Raw genomic sequence first — 16,400 nt, forward strand, 5'->3', positions numbered from 1 at the left:
ATTTCAAAGAGTCCAGGAACCAAGTTTCTAGGAATAATATCCCGGTTTAACCCAGAATACACTCCTCAATTCCCAGAAAACAGCTTGTTTCTCCTCCTCTCTGTGTATTCCACACTCATCTACAATATTATTATGGCTTCTTATGATTGAGCTTTGCATTATGGCCACATTATTCATGATGATTTCTACAGATTCCGCTTTCACTTTTGCTCTATCTGCAACATTCCTAAGAACAGTTCTGATAACTCCTATTCCAGTCAATCATATCTCCTTGGTCGCTTCTAATTCTGCCCTTGAAGGTGATCAGAGATGGCGTAGATGTTACATTCCTGGAACCTGAGGAATGTAACATCTCTTGTGTACCAGTAATAATGGCCTGCTTCAATTTTTGGGCCTTACCCGTAAATATGGTTGTGTCCAGATAGTGTATTAGTTGTGGACTCCTATGCTAAGGTTATTCTACTATCTGCATCTGGTGCAGGCCCACAACATTCAGTCATTGCAGAGATTCTATTGATCTTCATTGACAGTTGTTCTCTCTGGTCACCGTGGAACAGAGTTCAGTTCACCTCCGAGTTTAGTGGTACTGATATCTTCTCCACAAGTAGCTATCCCTCTCCCATTTGAGGCACTAGAAATGGTCTTACACCCACAACATGAAGTGGCTCAAAGGTCCCAGGCACAGGAGAAACAGATGCAGGAATACTAGGGGACAGTTCATTTCCAGCTGCAGGGGACCCACACCCATTGGAGAGAATTAAAGAGGCCATCCCATACCTCACCAGGCACAGTTACAGCCTGTTTTCTCTTTCCATCACTTCACAGTGGGGCCAAGAGCAGAGCATCTCCTCATGTGGACATGTCAACAAGGGCTGTCTTCTCCCCATCTCCCATTTGGAGCATTGTTGCGTCTCCAGAGTGAAGTCTCAGCACAATAGGCTCTCATCTCTTTTCCAGTAAATCCATTCTTCTGCCTGGCCCACACCCTCTGCCACATGCCATTCAGCCCCTTTCTAACTCAGTCAAGGATGTCCGCAGGTGCACAGTGGCATAGCTAGACCATTGGGTGCCTGGTGCGGCCCCGGTGATTGCCGCCCGCGACGGCTGCTGTGAAGAGTGGGGGGTGCTGACAGATTCTGGGGCAGTAAAAAAGTTAAAACGAGGGATAAATGCCCTAGTAAGAGAAAAATTTAGGCAATCTTATTTGGTTAGGCAATGTGAAATTAGTAGATTAAAGCAGATAAGCAAGAGAATGCAGCCGTCTGAACGTAGAGAGGTGGAGGACTCAAACTGGATTAAATGAAGAGAGGATGCAGTCTGGTGACTTGCGCAAATATTGGGCTTTAATAGCCAAATACTGTGACAGTGGAGTTAAGGCAAAAGCCAATTTAATATCAGACAGTGGCGGTGCGTCCATTGGGGGCGTTGGGGCGTAGCCCCCCCACCCGTAGCTCCCGCCCGTAGCTCCCTCGGCATTTCTAAACTTGTCTTAAGTAAACACTTAAGTTCAAAGACGCCGAGGGAGAACCAACTGACAATCATGTCAGTCAGCATGACGTCGGACCGCCCACCCCCTTCAGAGTCTGAAGGGGGTGGGCGGTCCGGCGTCATGTTGACTGACATGATTGTCAGACCAGGGACAACAGGCAGCAGCACAAGTGCGCATGAGTGGGGAAGGTGAGCGAATTTTCACCCATGCCCAGTCATGCGCACTTGTATTTGCACTGGCTTGCGCATGCCCATTAGGAGCCCCTCGGTCTCCTAATGGGCAGACGGCGGGCGTAGCGTAAGCTGTGCCGTCAGCCAATCCTGGCGCTGCTGGCAGCGCCAGGATTGGCTGAGAGGGGTTGGCAGGCCCCTCCAGTGCCGTTCGTGAAGGCGCCAAGGGGAGCAGAGGTCTGAGAGGTGGCGTGGACCGGCTGTAAGGTAAGTTTAGTTTTTTGTTTAATACTTAATTTCCCCCGTGCGCGACCCCCCCCCCCACGAGCCGCGACTGCCTTCAGACCCTCAGTCGCTTGATCTTTAAAAACTCCGGTGACCCGATGTACGAAAGATTTTTTTCTGGTGCAAAGTCTGTGATTTGCAAATCTGTATAAAACACAACGTCACAACGAATCAAAGGTACATTACGAGTTTCAAATGCTTTTGTAACACGCAGCGTGCACTTAGCGAATCATTGCGAGTCGTTAAGCGAAGGGAGCATCAAACTGGGTCCCCATTTCCTTTGCGCTTTGCAATGTAATGTACAAAATGTTTGCTACTCTGTTGTGGTCACAAACCATTGGGTGGTGTCAATTTGAAACGTAGAAGCTGTCCACGAGGAACAGCTTCCACGCTATGAAAGGGGACTGTGGTGGTAGGAGGGTGTGTGTGTGTGAGGGGGGGGCACCCAGGGCCCGCACTGTTGAAGCACACAGCTGTCCAGGAGACCCCTGCGTGCTCCCCCAGTTGCAAATCTAATTTTTTGATTAGAGCCCCACCCCTTTTAAGGAACAGGGGTTGCAGTAGTAGAAATACTTTATTGCATGATTAGCTAAAAACATTGCAACATATCTAAATGGCATCAAGTCCAAATTTACATGTTCCATAAAAAGTTGCCTCTTTGTAAAATACATACTTAAAACAAATATAAGTGAGATATCATTGGGACATACAAAAGTGGCCGGATTGACATTTTACTAACGTGGTGCTATTATGTCTAGTGCATGCATGAGTAAATTAAAAAAAGTCGGGGAGTTCACATTGTTGCACTGATAGAAGAGTGAGACAGGTTTAAGTATAGAGGTTTGTAAACTTAGCTAGACACCTGCGCTTCCTTACCCAATGGTGTCAGCTGGGACGTGTCTGATAGTGCCATTAGGGGAGTGTCATTGGGGGGGTGTAATCAAAGTTCTCACCAAGAGTATTCTGCCAAAACGTGAATATATGCGTGGTGATAGATATGCGTCACATCTTGCTCCCTTTCTGGTTTATATACCACCCTTTCAGTTCAGAGGCCTTTGTCATCAGTCTGGGTTTACATGCTTCTCAGAACACGAGCGCGCAGACATGGTATTGCTGAGTCATGCCAAGCCTCCAGCATTTGTGGTCAGAGTCATAGTGGAGCAGAAGTATTGAGGGCTGGCTTCAAACGGGATCCTTTTCTGGGCGAAAGTTAATGTGATGTGTGTCATTGTGAGTGATTTTTGTGCTAAAGTGTGGTTTTTTTCTCAACAGAAGAATATTGACTTTCCCCGGCCTTAATTCTTCATTAAATGTCAGAGGCCGGTTCACTTGATTGCTTCAAAAATCCCCTCTGTTTAGTGATCTAGCGGCGCCTTCGGGAGAGCCTTGAAGTGAACAGTTGTAACGTTACGTGCCTTATTATCTTAAGCAGAATTACATTGTTATTCACTTGTGAAAAGAGGTTCGTCCGATTGCGCACTTTGTATTAGGATATGATGTGGCATTATGCGCATATTGTTCAAAGAATTTGACATTTTCATCTGCATAGTCTGAGGTAATTTTCGAAAAAAATGCTTGTCTTTTTCTTCTGCAGGACATGATGGTAAATTACAACGTATGCGTTACTTCCCCATATCGGAATGTGTGCATGTGAAAGGTAGTAATCAGCAATGTTGTCACTCTGTAAAGAGCCCATGCTATAGTTATTGTAGTTTACACTTTGAGACAATACCAGCTTTCTATTTTCAATAATTTAAGTAGATCGTCCACCGTGGTGGCAATTTCCATGATCAGTCCACGATGTTACATCTACTTGTTTTGGTCTCCTTGTCTATGGTGACACTCACAGCCCTACAGTGGATAACACAACACAGCCTTGTTGTTAACTACATATGTGCACTTCTATATGTGTAGATTTCTGTGTTTATCACTATATATTTCTTCCCATTCTAGGTACCCTAGATTCAGTAGATTGTATATAGACCCTTCACTAATGTATATCATTTTAGTTGATAAAGGATTTCTTGATTGTGCACAACTTCAGCATAAATACTCTTTTTGGTCTGTAAGCAAGAGTACCAGCCTTACCTCATTTCATGGGAACTTAAGCAGCACACATTGCTGACCAGGAAGGCCAGGGCACAGACTATTTTTATGGCGAGAGTGCTGAACATGTAAGCAGATGTTAGAAAAATGTAAACAGAACCACGGCAAGCAAAGATAGACGGTTTCATTTTTATTTTGACATATTTCCCATTCGAGTTAATCATTAGTTTACGCAGAAAAGGCTTCTGTAACAGGTTTTGGGTTAACGTACTATCTGTTTTAATGTTTGGTGCTTTTCACTTATTCGTTGATGCTTACAGATAAAATGAGCACCACCAAGTGGGGTGATAGCAAAATGTGTGAGCCTGAGGCAAATGTGTGCTTTATTAAAACATCTGGTGTCATTAGTCAAACACTTCGTTTTATGGATAAAGCACTAAGTGAAGTGGCCAGTAGAAGCGACATGTTTCACTTGCTGATATTTTGTTCCTACTGCTATGGTCTCAGCACTAGAAGTCGAGGGTAAAAAATATTTTAATATTTTATGAGCTTCTGGTATACTGACTATGACTTGGACAATGCTTCTTTCGCTTGGATACTAGTATATGCCAGGTTCCTTTGTTGTCACTTACTATCTTTAGAACTGAAGCAGAATTTAAATAGATGCTGAACAACTGGAGACAGGACTGCACAGTCATGGAGTTTCCTTCCTAAGAGCTGTCATATCACCGGTGTCTGGTGGTTCTGCTGTTGTTTGCAGTTGTCTTTTAATCATTGATAGGTCGATTAGTGTTATTGCTGTGGCCAACGTTCTTGTCGAAGCATTTGGCTGGTGTTCTGGTTTCTTGCCTTCCCATTTCCTGGCATGATGTGAGTACATTAACTCTCCATCAGCACAAAACATTTTTGCTCCCTCTGTCTCTTTGTCATGTTCTTCATTATGTTGAGTCTCAAGATGTGCCTGTGTATGTCTGTATGTGTGTGTTATGGTATGTATGTCTGTATGTGCGACTGTGTGTGTGTATTTGTGCTTTATTGTACGTGATTCTTTTTTTTGTTTTTACAATGTGCTTAATGCATGTGTGGATGGTCTATGAATGTTCCTAATTTTGTCTGAAAATGTAATGAAGAAACAGGATGGGGAACTCATTTTCTGGGGATGACTCTCTTTGTTAAGTGGGGAAACTGAGATTATAATGTTAATGCATTTTAGTTTCAGCAGGACTTCACCTAAGAACATACCCTCTGCAGTGGGCTCTATGTGTGTATGCAGCTCTAGTCTCTGTGCTTCTCAAATTTGCTTGAAAATGCACCCTTTACCCACTTCTTTTTCAAAATTCAAAATAAGGTGGTTGAGCTCGCTCGCTGCGCTCGCTCGCCACGGTTCACTCCGACAGAAAGTTTACGCCCCACCACTTTCAAATGTCACCATCCACCACTGATATCAGATGCAGAGTGGACCAATACATCTCACAATTATATGCTCCAAATATAAGAACCGGGTCCAAGTTAGTTGTACTCAAGGAGTTTCCGGTGGGGAGTGACTACGGTCCCCCTCCTTGTAAAGAAATAGTTTCATTAAAGGTGCAAGGTATTTAGGCGCGATGGGCCCTGACCATCTTTCAATAGCTGTAATCAAACAAGATAGCTCTGTATGTGCTCAATTCCTTTGTCCGGTATTCTCTTATTGTTATGCACATGGGATTATTCCATCTTCTTGCAGAAGAAGTATTGTGGTTCCAGTATATAAAAAGGGTCCCAAAACGTCCCCTGCCAGCTTTAGGCAAATCGCGCTGCAAGATGCGACTGGAAAATTGTTTGCTAAAAGCAACCTTATCCACCTTCAGGACTAGGCTTTTGGAAATAACTTCATCCCTACAGAGCAAGCAGGGTTTTGGAAGCATTGCGGCACATTAGATAATATTACTGCCTTGCAAACCGAGATTAAAAAATACCCAATGGGTAAGGGAATGGCCCTGTACACTGCCTTTATAGATTACTCCACGGCTTTTGAGCTGGTAGACCGGGGGGCGCTGTTGAGGAAATTGGCCACAATGGGGATTCCCATGCTTCTGTTCAGATTGATTATAGCATTGCACTCCTCAACTTGGACTCAGGTTTTGATGGGAGGTAATCAGGGCCTGTCAAATAAAGTAGACACTCATAATGGCTTGCAGCAAGGGTGCTTGTTAGCCCATCTCCTTTTCTCTCTTTATATTAATGACTTGCCGAGCAGGTTGGGGCTGTGTCAAGGGATTCCTCAACATTAGGAATAATGAAATTGAGTTGTCTGCTTTATGCAGATGACGCCATCCTGATGGATCTAACCTTGATAGGACTTCAAAGGCGCCTTAATGAATTAGCCCGCTAAGCGGGTGATCACTTTCTAAAAATAAATACAGCAAAAAGTAAAATTATGATTTTTAGATATCGGAGATCTAGAGTTAAAAATATATGCATTGGTTCTTGGGAAACGACAAACTTGATGTAGTGAAGTTGTACCCGTACCTAGGAAGAATTTTTACAAGAAGGTGCTCTAGCAGTGATTACACTGGCCAATGTAGAAATAAGGCAATATCTCAGGCATGCACAATTGATAGATTTTATGAATATTGCCAGGCAAAGACACTTTGCACATGTTTTATCAGTGTAAAAAATTAAAATCCCACCCGTACTGAGCTACCCTTGTGAACTAGTGGACGAACAGCAGTGGGTTTATTTTGAGACGGTAGAGTGGCCCATTTGGTGCCAGATTTGTAATTTGTACTGAGCAGCCCCCATAGCGGCGATCCAGCTTGAATTCGGGTTCCTTTCGACCTATGTGTTCACCATGGCTGCATGTTTGAGATGGAGTAGTGCCTTACTGAACAGCGCTGAAAACCCTCAACGTGCAGCGCTAAGAAAGTAAATATTTGCAAGCCTGAAGGGGAAAACCGTTGTTTTCAGGAATTACGAGAAAGCGGCAGATTTATTTGAAATTGAGCTTAGTGGCGTAGGCTCTTTACCAAAACAAGCTGTGAAAATGCTAATATAAAAGACAATTTATGAAGTCTGTTGTAAAAGAGATACGGCCTTGTGCTTAGGGCATTCCAGCAATGATACATTAGTTGGAGCAGTATTTATAAACAACCTCAACCGTACGCTGTATGGAATCTCTCCCAAGGAGTGCGCAGACCTATCCTGTTGTTAAGGATGATTCTGCTGCCCCTACAAATCATAACAGGGGTGTGTGAGGGATTAGCCAAGCAGGATAGGCTTTGTCACCTATGCAGAAGCTGGGTACAGGATTTAAATCATGTTTTATTTGTCTGCCCCCTATCACAACCAGTACGACGTCATTTGCTGAGACCACAGTATTTAAAATACAACATCGCTACAGACGAGGAGGCACGAAATTACCTCCTGCCTCCCCCCCTCTTCGAAGAAGAGTGCTTTAAAATTCAAATTTTTTAAAACAATTTTTCAGTATATTTTAGAGAAGAACTAATGTTAAGTAGTTGGCTGTGGTATGCTGAAGAGGGTCCTTTGTGGACAATATTCATTCCATATAATAATTAAAATTGCAGGATCCTCGTATTACTTATTTGATGTTATTATAGTATCTAATGGTACAATCCAAACTACACCATCCTAGTTGGTTGGCTCCCTAAAGGATTAATGGATTTGGTATAGTACTTACGCACTTGTATTTTTGACATCATGAATGCTGCTATGTATGAATGAATTTTGCATTTTTAGGCCATTGCTTGTATTTCTGCATGGGGTCCATCGGAGCAAAATTTATTTTACATTTTAAATCGAATCCGTTACTGGATGTGTGATATTGTTACCATATTCGGGTTGGCACTTTTAATTATCTTGTATGCTGTTATGAATTTAGTACGCACAATTAAATCTGTAACTGTTAGGTCTCTGCATATACCTTGCACAGGGTTTTCTCTGGGCAAAATCTACTTTATATTGAATATAGAATTTTAGGATGTTTGTATAATGTAGTTAAAATTATTGTAGCATTTCTGGGTACAGCTCGATCTGCACTGGTCTAATTTTTGCATATTTTCACATTTAGTCTTAGCTTGTTGATTGTATCTTGAACTGTCCAACAAAATTTATGAATTTATGGTTTTGTATGTATTTTATTTTGTTATTGTTATTATAGCTGTGGATGATTTGATATATCAGAGCCTTTTATTCACATACATTTATGTGGAACTCCTAGGAGTTACAAATCATAATAAATACATTGAATTGTGCCACCTACTCTCTGTTCAGGCAAGCATCCTGCAATACTCTATCACATGAGTGCTGTTGCTATACTAACCATCTCTGAGTTCTGAAAGCACTGAAAACACAGTCAACCTTAAAGTAAAATCTAACTATTAAGGCATTAATTATAGAAAGTATATGTAGCTGTCAGATGTAGAGTAATGCAGTTTCAGTAAAAGCACATAAGCAATGTGTAAAATGGTTGCAACAATACACACATTAGAAATTACTAGAACTTAGATTCTGATCTACACACATGCAATGAATGCAGGAGTCTGACCCCTTGTATGTGCCAAAAATAAACAATGGCGTACATTTCGCCATTAAAAATAGGAAACAAAAATAGTATTTATCCTGCAGTAGTATTGAATGTAACAAGTTCCTGAGGTAGAGTCAGGCACACAATTAAAATCGCCCCTGCAGAGCCTGGGGTGAAATGGATGATGGCAGAGAGCTGAGATAGATGCATCTCGAAACCCCATTTGGTTGGCGTTGGGGGCATTCAGAGCCATCAGAGTAAGGGGAGCCCCGTGTAGGTGTCCCTCCAGAAGCACATACCATCCATGCCCACTAGTTGAGTGCTCAGGGCAAAGGCAACCCCTGGGGCAATCCAAATGAGCACACCCCTTGCATAGGCTGCCATAGTGGTCCTGTAAGTCTGCTCTATCCATTTAGCATGCACCCTATGCAGTTCTGGCGACATGAGATGGGTCTCCTCGAGCATGGCAATGTGAGTGTGACAACGTTTGAGGTATGCATAAATGTGGTAACGCATGAATGTGGCCATGCTGCGCACATTTCATCTAATGATGTAATATTATAGAGCGTGGTAATCAGGTGTCGGTCTAGGCATTATGATGGGAAAATAGGAGCAGCACAGGCAGTGTGTGAGGGCATCTCCACTTCCCTGCCATGGCTATTCCTCACCTATTTAAGCCCTCCCAGGATGGTGTAGATACCCTTGTGGGGTATGCATAAAATCAACACTTTCTGGCAGAAGCAGACTCACAGCAAAACTTACAAACAGAAACATTATCTAGTTAATTTGTCATCTCCCCCCGCCCTTACGGGGGAAGATGACAAATTGACTAGATAAACCTCAAAAGGGTCTGCGCATTAATCCCCATATTGAAGCACTAACAAAAGAAGAATAAAAAAACAGAAACAACAGTCCACATTGGAACATTGGCCCAGTACCCCAGCTCCTGTAGAAAAGGAGTCAGCGTAGCCAAATACCACACTTAGTTTGATGTATGTTGCGCAAATGATTACCTTGAGTTGGTTTCCTGATTGGGTCCTATCATGCATGGTGCTACACGAGTAGGATTCAGATTTCTGTCGGAAGGAATCTTGTCTGTATGTAGGAGCAAAGATTGAATCCTCTCAGGAAATCTATGAACTATCAGACCTTGGAGGGCACACTTTATAGCATCCATAAAAATGCACAATTGTCTCTCACGCTGGACTCCTCCAAAAGTTATTCTTAATATAGTGTGGGTTGCATCCATAAAAATTATGTTTAAAAAAAAAAATATATGTTTGCTTTTCAGTGGAGAAGAATGGAGCAAATGCGTCAATCTAAAATGTAGCTAATGGAAGCACTAATCTGTGTTTCTGGAAGTAAGGAATAGCAGTTTATATGGACATCTGATGATAAGCGTTCCTCCTTCTGTAGGGAAACATTGGGAAATATTGAAAAGGATCTATTGCCGAGTTAATGGCACATTATCGCAGCCAAAGTTGCGATAAACGTATCGCCCCAATCACAAGCTGGTGTTAACAGCCCACAGCACCAGTTTACCCGCGATAGCAGCCGCAAAAAACATCGCCACAGATGACCACTGCAACTATCGCTAATGAAATGCAGAGTAGGCGTTCCCGTGCCAAAAGTCGCGATAACACCACTCCACAACATTCACAACGATCAGACAGAACTGCGATAAGAACACAAAACATGCGATAAGGCACGTTAGCAGCAGGAAAATAACACCTTCTCTGACCTGGTGCAAAGTCGGACCACAGCCTGCACCACAGAAGGGAGCACAGCTCACAGCCAAACCTGAGGAACAACAGATGCTCCGGGGCAACTGAACATGCAGCCCGGAGGGCCGAAAGAGCAACAACACCCGCCACCACCACCCCCAGGACCCCCCTCCCCATCACCCCCCACGACCAAAGACATGGCACATCAGCTACACCTAAACATGTACAAAATTATCCGCTTGATGTCGCACAATCACAACTGGTGACATGCATGTGTCGTCACAGAAATGGGCATCACACATTTACTTTCGAAGCAACAAATGAAACTTTATTAAAATGAACACTCAAAATAAGTGAAGACACATAGCGGCTCCCCTCGGGACAATCCGTAGGTCACAGCCTGCAAGACAAAATTCATGATGAGAAGGTGTGTCCTGCGCACATCAAAGGACAGAGAGCGAGTGAAGGAGACAGAGAGGAAGAGAGGGGGAGAGAGAGATAAGAAGAGAGGGGCAGAGAGATATAGAGCGAGAAAGAAGAAGAGAGGGAGCAAGAGAGAGAGAGAAGAAGATGGGGAGAGAGAGAGAGAAGAAGAGAGGGGGAGAGAGAGAGAAGAAGAGGGGGGAGAGAGAGAGAGAGAGAAAGAGAGAAGAAGAGAGGGGGAGAGAGAGAGAGATAGAAGAAGAGAGGGGGAGAGAGAGAAAAAGAAAGGGGGAGAGAGAGAGAGAAGAAGAAGAGAGGGTGAGAGAGAGAGAGAGAAGAAGAGAGAAGAAGAAATGGGGAGAGAGAGAGCGAGAGAAGAGAGGGGGAGAGAGAGAGAGAGAGAGAGAGAGAGAGAGAGAGAGAGAGAGAGTGCCGCCCCTGCACACCCAGGCCACACTGCTCACCTGCTGCCACCGGTGTGTCTCCAACCACTTGCCGGTATGTATAGCAGTACACCAGGTCACACATCTGGGACAGAGCCGTCATTGGAAACAGAGTCCAGATACATGATTGGCACACTTGCACAAGACAACATCGCCTGCCCGCCCATGCACACCCAGGCAGAGGCACTCCTGCCCCTCCCGCCACCCATCGGAGCATGCCCGCCCATGCACACCCAGGCCTCACTGCTCACCTTCCGCCACCTGCGTGTAGACAGGAGGTCCCACCACGTGCCTCTGCAAGACACAAGCCCAGGGCCCGCGGACATGGCACCCTCCACACCATGCAGCCACGCTCCACAGGCCACCAGGTCTCACGTTTGGTGCAGGGTCTTGATTACTCCATGGCATAAGACATACCAGTGCACCCGGCATCATAGCAGGCTGCATACCTGCTCAGCCCAATAGGTGCCACTAACTCTGAGATCCCGGAAGCGACGCTACGTGGTGGTAGGCCTGCGCTGCCTGCTGGTTGTGGCCTACTCTGCGGTCCAGCAGGGCACACAAAACCTGAGCTGTCCGGACCGCCGGGACGTGTCAACATCGCAGGCTGCACACCCGCTCAGCAGCTTAAGGTGCCACTGACACCCAAAGTCACCGTCCCATGGCGGGGTGCCTGTGCCGGCCACAATGCTCCGGGTGCCACTAACCCTGGGCGCAACAAGTCATGGGCCCTTTATGATTGAGGACCGTGAATTGTCTGTCATCCAGTCACCACCGCCAGAGGGGAATGTGATGTTGTTGGCCCCTTATGTTGGTGGAGTCACATGGCCTGTGACGCCTGTGCCAGATGGGTGTGGTGTGTGTGCAAACCTGCCCTCAGGGAGTGGCTGTGACATGCTGACAACTAGACCAATGACATGCACACCACCTGTGAGTACGCCTGCGACAGGTAGCAATGAGGGCCCCCCTCGGAACGTAAGCGGAGTGGTCTGGCCTGCCGTACACCGGACCAGCGCAGGGTTTGCAACAATGACTCGTGGGCTCTGGGTGTGGTTCAGTCCATGTCTGGACAAGGAAGTGGCTGATGCGTGTGCCCCTGTTGTAGTGTTCATGGGACCCGGTACACAATATGCAATGTAGCACCCTCTGACTGGCATCTCAAAGGATGAGCATCATTGACGCAAGGGAAATCACTGTCCCTATATTCATCCACACATTCATACATGAATGATGAAAGACATAACACAGCAGTGTGTCACTGGATGATTATTGCCCATCCAGTGCAGTTCTGCAGCTGGAGCGGTACAGGGCAATGCTGAGCACACTACACAATGTGGGCCCGTGGAGGGCCAGCCAGAGTCCATCCGGGGATTTCAAGTACTGCGGAAGACGAAGGGTACAGTCCGCAGTCTGGTCGCCGTGTCATTGGTCATCAAACAGGATATGGCAGTCCATGTTGCTCTCCAAGGTGAGTGCATCGGAGTGTATCGGGGGTCAGTAGAAGCTCATGAGGACATATGCGGCACCAAGCAGAAACAGGCCAGGTGGCGGAAATGAATGCTAGTGCCTCCTGATCACAAATCCATCCACGTCCTCATCCCCGGATGTGTGCTCTGCCCGACCTGTGGGTGTTGCAGTACCGGCTGAGGCACTGTGTGCCACTGACACATCATGTGCTGGAGTGGATACGTCTGCTGCACTGTGAGGCAATGGCACACCAGGGGGCGGAGATGTGAATGGTGTGGGGGCAGCAGCATTCATCAGCGCCACACCTTGTGGCAGCAATGACATGATGATGATCTGCAGGGCATGTTAGATCCCAGCTACATTTCGCCTATGTGCAGCGGTGGCTGCCATCCTTCCGCCTCCATCCGCACCATGTCCTCCATGAGCCTCAGCATGTGTGCCAGCTCACGGATGGTATCGCTGGTGCCCCTCTGAGCAGACAGGTGTTCTTCTCTCCACATCAGGACTCCAGCGATGTCAATCAGGGCTCGTTGGAGACCATGGAGCGGGCCTAGACAGCCATGGATGGTGTCCAGTTTGGTGGCCATGAGGTCGAAAGCCACCCGCACCTGGTTAACTGTCTCCCTCTGGGCCTCCAGCACACGGCGTTGGAAGGCCGTGTGTTGTTCCTGGGGGTCTTGGGAGACTGCCGGGACTGTGGGTGCCTCCTGCTGGGTGGTTTGGGTGGTGGGTGGGGTCACCTTGATGCAGCTGGTCAGCCCTGATCCTGGAGGTGAGTCGCGGATGATATCAATGATGTCTAGGAGGGCTTTTGCATCTATGCTGGGGTTGTCCTCCTCGTCATCAATGAAGAGTAGCTGGGACTGCTCTGCAGGGGGTATTGATGCTGATCCTGCAATGTGAAGGGGAGATGGTGTATTGCAATGTGTCCACATGTATGTAGCCGCATGATACATGTTGACATTCAGACAGCATGGCATTGTACATTGTGACAGTCTATAGATCTTGGCGATGACCCAGGGTCATTGAGAGTGTGCACTGTGTTCAGCTTGATTGTGCATGTGTGCCATTGTGGCCATCTCCAACCGTCCCCCCAGTACCTGGTGGTCACTCACCCTGTTGCGGTTGTGTTGTGTCCTGTCGAGCAGTGTCCGATCCCCCGACTCCGGCCCCAGTATCCACACTGATGACTGTCGACACCAGCTCCTGCATGTCATCCAGCACGAGCTGTGGCGCTGGGCCCCCACCTCCAGTCTGCATTGCTGCCTTCTGGTTGGCTGCGAGTCTCTTGTTGGTCTTCCGCTTGATGTCATTCCATCGCCCCTTGACCTCGTCCATTTTCCTCTTGTGCTCTCTGATGGCAATCACCTTGTCCACGATGTCCCGCCATATTCCAGTTTTGGTGCCCAATGACACGTTGGAGGTGACAAACAGTTGTTGATGGTGTTCCATCATCTCCGTGACTATGATCCTGTTCGCCTGCAGACTGAACTTCATCTTCTTCTTCTTGTGCTTGCTTTTCCGTGTCCCCGAGGTCCCAGGCTTGTCGTCCGGGGTGCTTGTAGGGTTGCGCTTGTCCTCTGTGCCTGCTCCGGCTGCCTCCATGGTGCTTGGGTGTTGGTCAGTTTGTGTTTGAATGTTTTTTCTACTTTTATGGTGATTTTTCCCGCCTGCCAGGTGTGTATTGCAGGCCTGGCATTGCTTATCGCTGATCTCCTCATCGCGCTTTGGCCCATCGCACGTTTTTTTGTGTTGTGGTTTGTGTTTTTATCTCCATCGAGGTAGTTGTATCGAGGACATTGTCTGCGAATTCGCCAGACTATCGCATGGTACAGCCTTGTTGTGAATGCCACGTTGACACCAGGTTATTTTCCCGCGATGGGCTGCGATGTTGAGAGTTGCATTAAGCTACTCTTGCGGTAGTTATCACACGTTCTTGTGAATATACCCCATAATCTTTAAGCAGAGATGAACGGGTTATAGTGTATGAGGGTGAAGTATTGAACTGAAATGTTTTTACATATCAGCCATTGTTTATGTTAGATTACCGGGGATGGACTTTGCGTAACCTAGTATTATAAATTAAATAATATGCTTTCATATTGATTTCTAACTTTTTTTAGAGCTTTAATTGATCTGTCTCTAATTACTATGGAAAACGTTAACACAATATATAACTTTTTAATCTCTTGTGCGCTAAGCTTTCTTTTTTTCCCCAATCACCCTGTGGAGCACCTCTAGTTCACTCATTTCAGTCGAATTATTCAAAGAAGCTTTCAGTTTAACTGTACTCCACCGCCTCTCTTACCACTCTCAAAATTACTCTAAATTCACACTTACTTTTGTATGAAAACTAGTCACAACTAATTACTATGAACTGAATCATGCACACACAATATCTCTCCTTAAACCTTAATGTAAATATGTTAGAAATATATATTTACATAAACTGCATATGTCCTTTTGTGCCATAGCTCTGTTTGTATTTACAGAAACAGCTAAAGTTTGGAGATGGAAAAAATACAAATGGCATACTCATATATACACATAATATGTTGTCAGTCTCGTTCTATAGAAGAAGGTAAAATCATAACAGTATCTATGAAATTAAGCATGTTTGAGAGAACCAACCTAACCCTGACAATCATGAGTGTCTATTTCTCTGAAAGGTTTCCATGGGTGCCGGCCATGCACAGCCTCGACTCCATTGCCAGAATGAGTGCATTTCAAAGGAAATATCCTGATGTTTCCCTGTTGCATTTTGAGGACTTCCCCGTTGTAGTAAATAGGTTCACCCTCACAAATGGGGTACCGTTTTTATCTGGAGAAGTTTGAAACACAGAGAAGTAGAGCATGTGTTATAAGTAATAGAATGTTTCTACTTTTGTAGCTTCTAAATGTAAGCCAGTTTGCAAGAAGGAACACATTTAACAAAATGCCTTCTGACTAACATGCTATTATGGTTAAACCCTAATACAGAGTTGTACAAACAATCATTATTCATATGCTCATTATCAGACATTTGTGTCCCCTGCCATGCTCTTGTTGTCAAGGGAGGTCCAAATATTTCAATGCTCTGAAAAAACCTTCAGTCCTTTAGTATTTTGCCATTACTGGGTTTGTTCTGAAACGCTTTCGTTCATTGGGTAAATTTCTTATCTTGTATATTTAGGCTTTCTGTCTATGCTTTTATTTATGTTTGTTTCAAAAATCGAAAGCCTGCTTCTCTAATATGTTTTGGGCAAATCTTCCCATTTTCTTTTATGGCATCTTCTTGTTCCCATTTTATAAATATCCCTTGAAGCTGAAATGTTCCAATTTGTAGAAGACTTGGATGAACCCAAATGTGACATTTATTTACATAAAAAATATTATTTGTACGATGTTTGACCACTCATCTGCTTGTAGTTTTAACTGTTTTTCCATTTCACAATAATTTGTATTCAACATTGTAATATGAAGTTGATGGTTTTCGCGTACCACTCTTCAAACTGAAATGCATCAGAAAAATATTGATGTAGGATAGAGTCATATTTTGAAATTAATTTCCACAATTAATTTGTTTAAAATGCCATAATGATGAATTGCAACATCTAATTAAGTCCACTGAAACTCTTAGGAATTGAAACTAGGAGAAGAATATTGGTTGATTTGTTATATTTTGCTAAATTTATATTTTTGATCATTACCCCCATGGCAACGAGATGAGATTCTGACCCACAGTTACCTAGCTAGAGTTTCAATTCAGTTCATAATCACCCTCTCTGTCTCGGCGACAGACAGAGCCTTAAGCAGTGAGCAAGAAGCAGGAACAATACTAAGGGATCA

Source organism: Triturus cristatus, chromosome 2_1 (genome assembly GCF_964204655.1).
Source record: "Triturus cristatus chromosome 2_1, aTriCri1.1, whole genome shotgun sequence".
Lineage (NCBI taxonomy): Eukaryota > Metazoa > Chordata > Amphibia > Caudata > Salamandridae > Triturus > Triturus cristatus.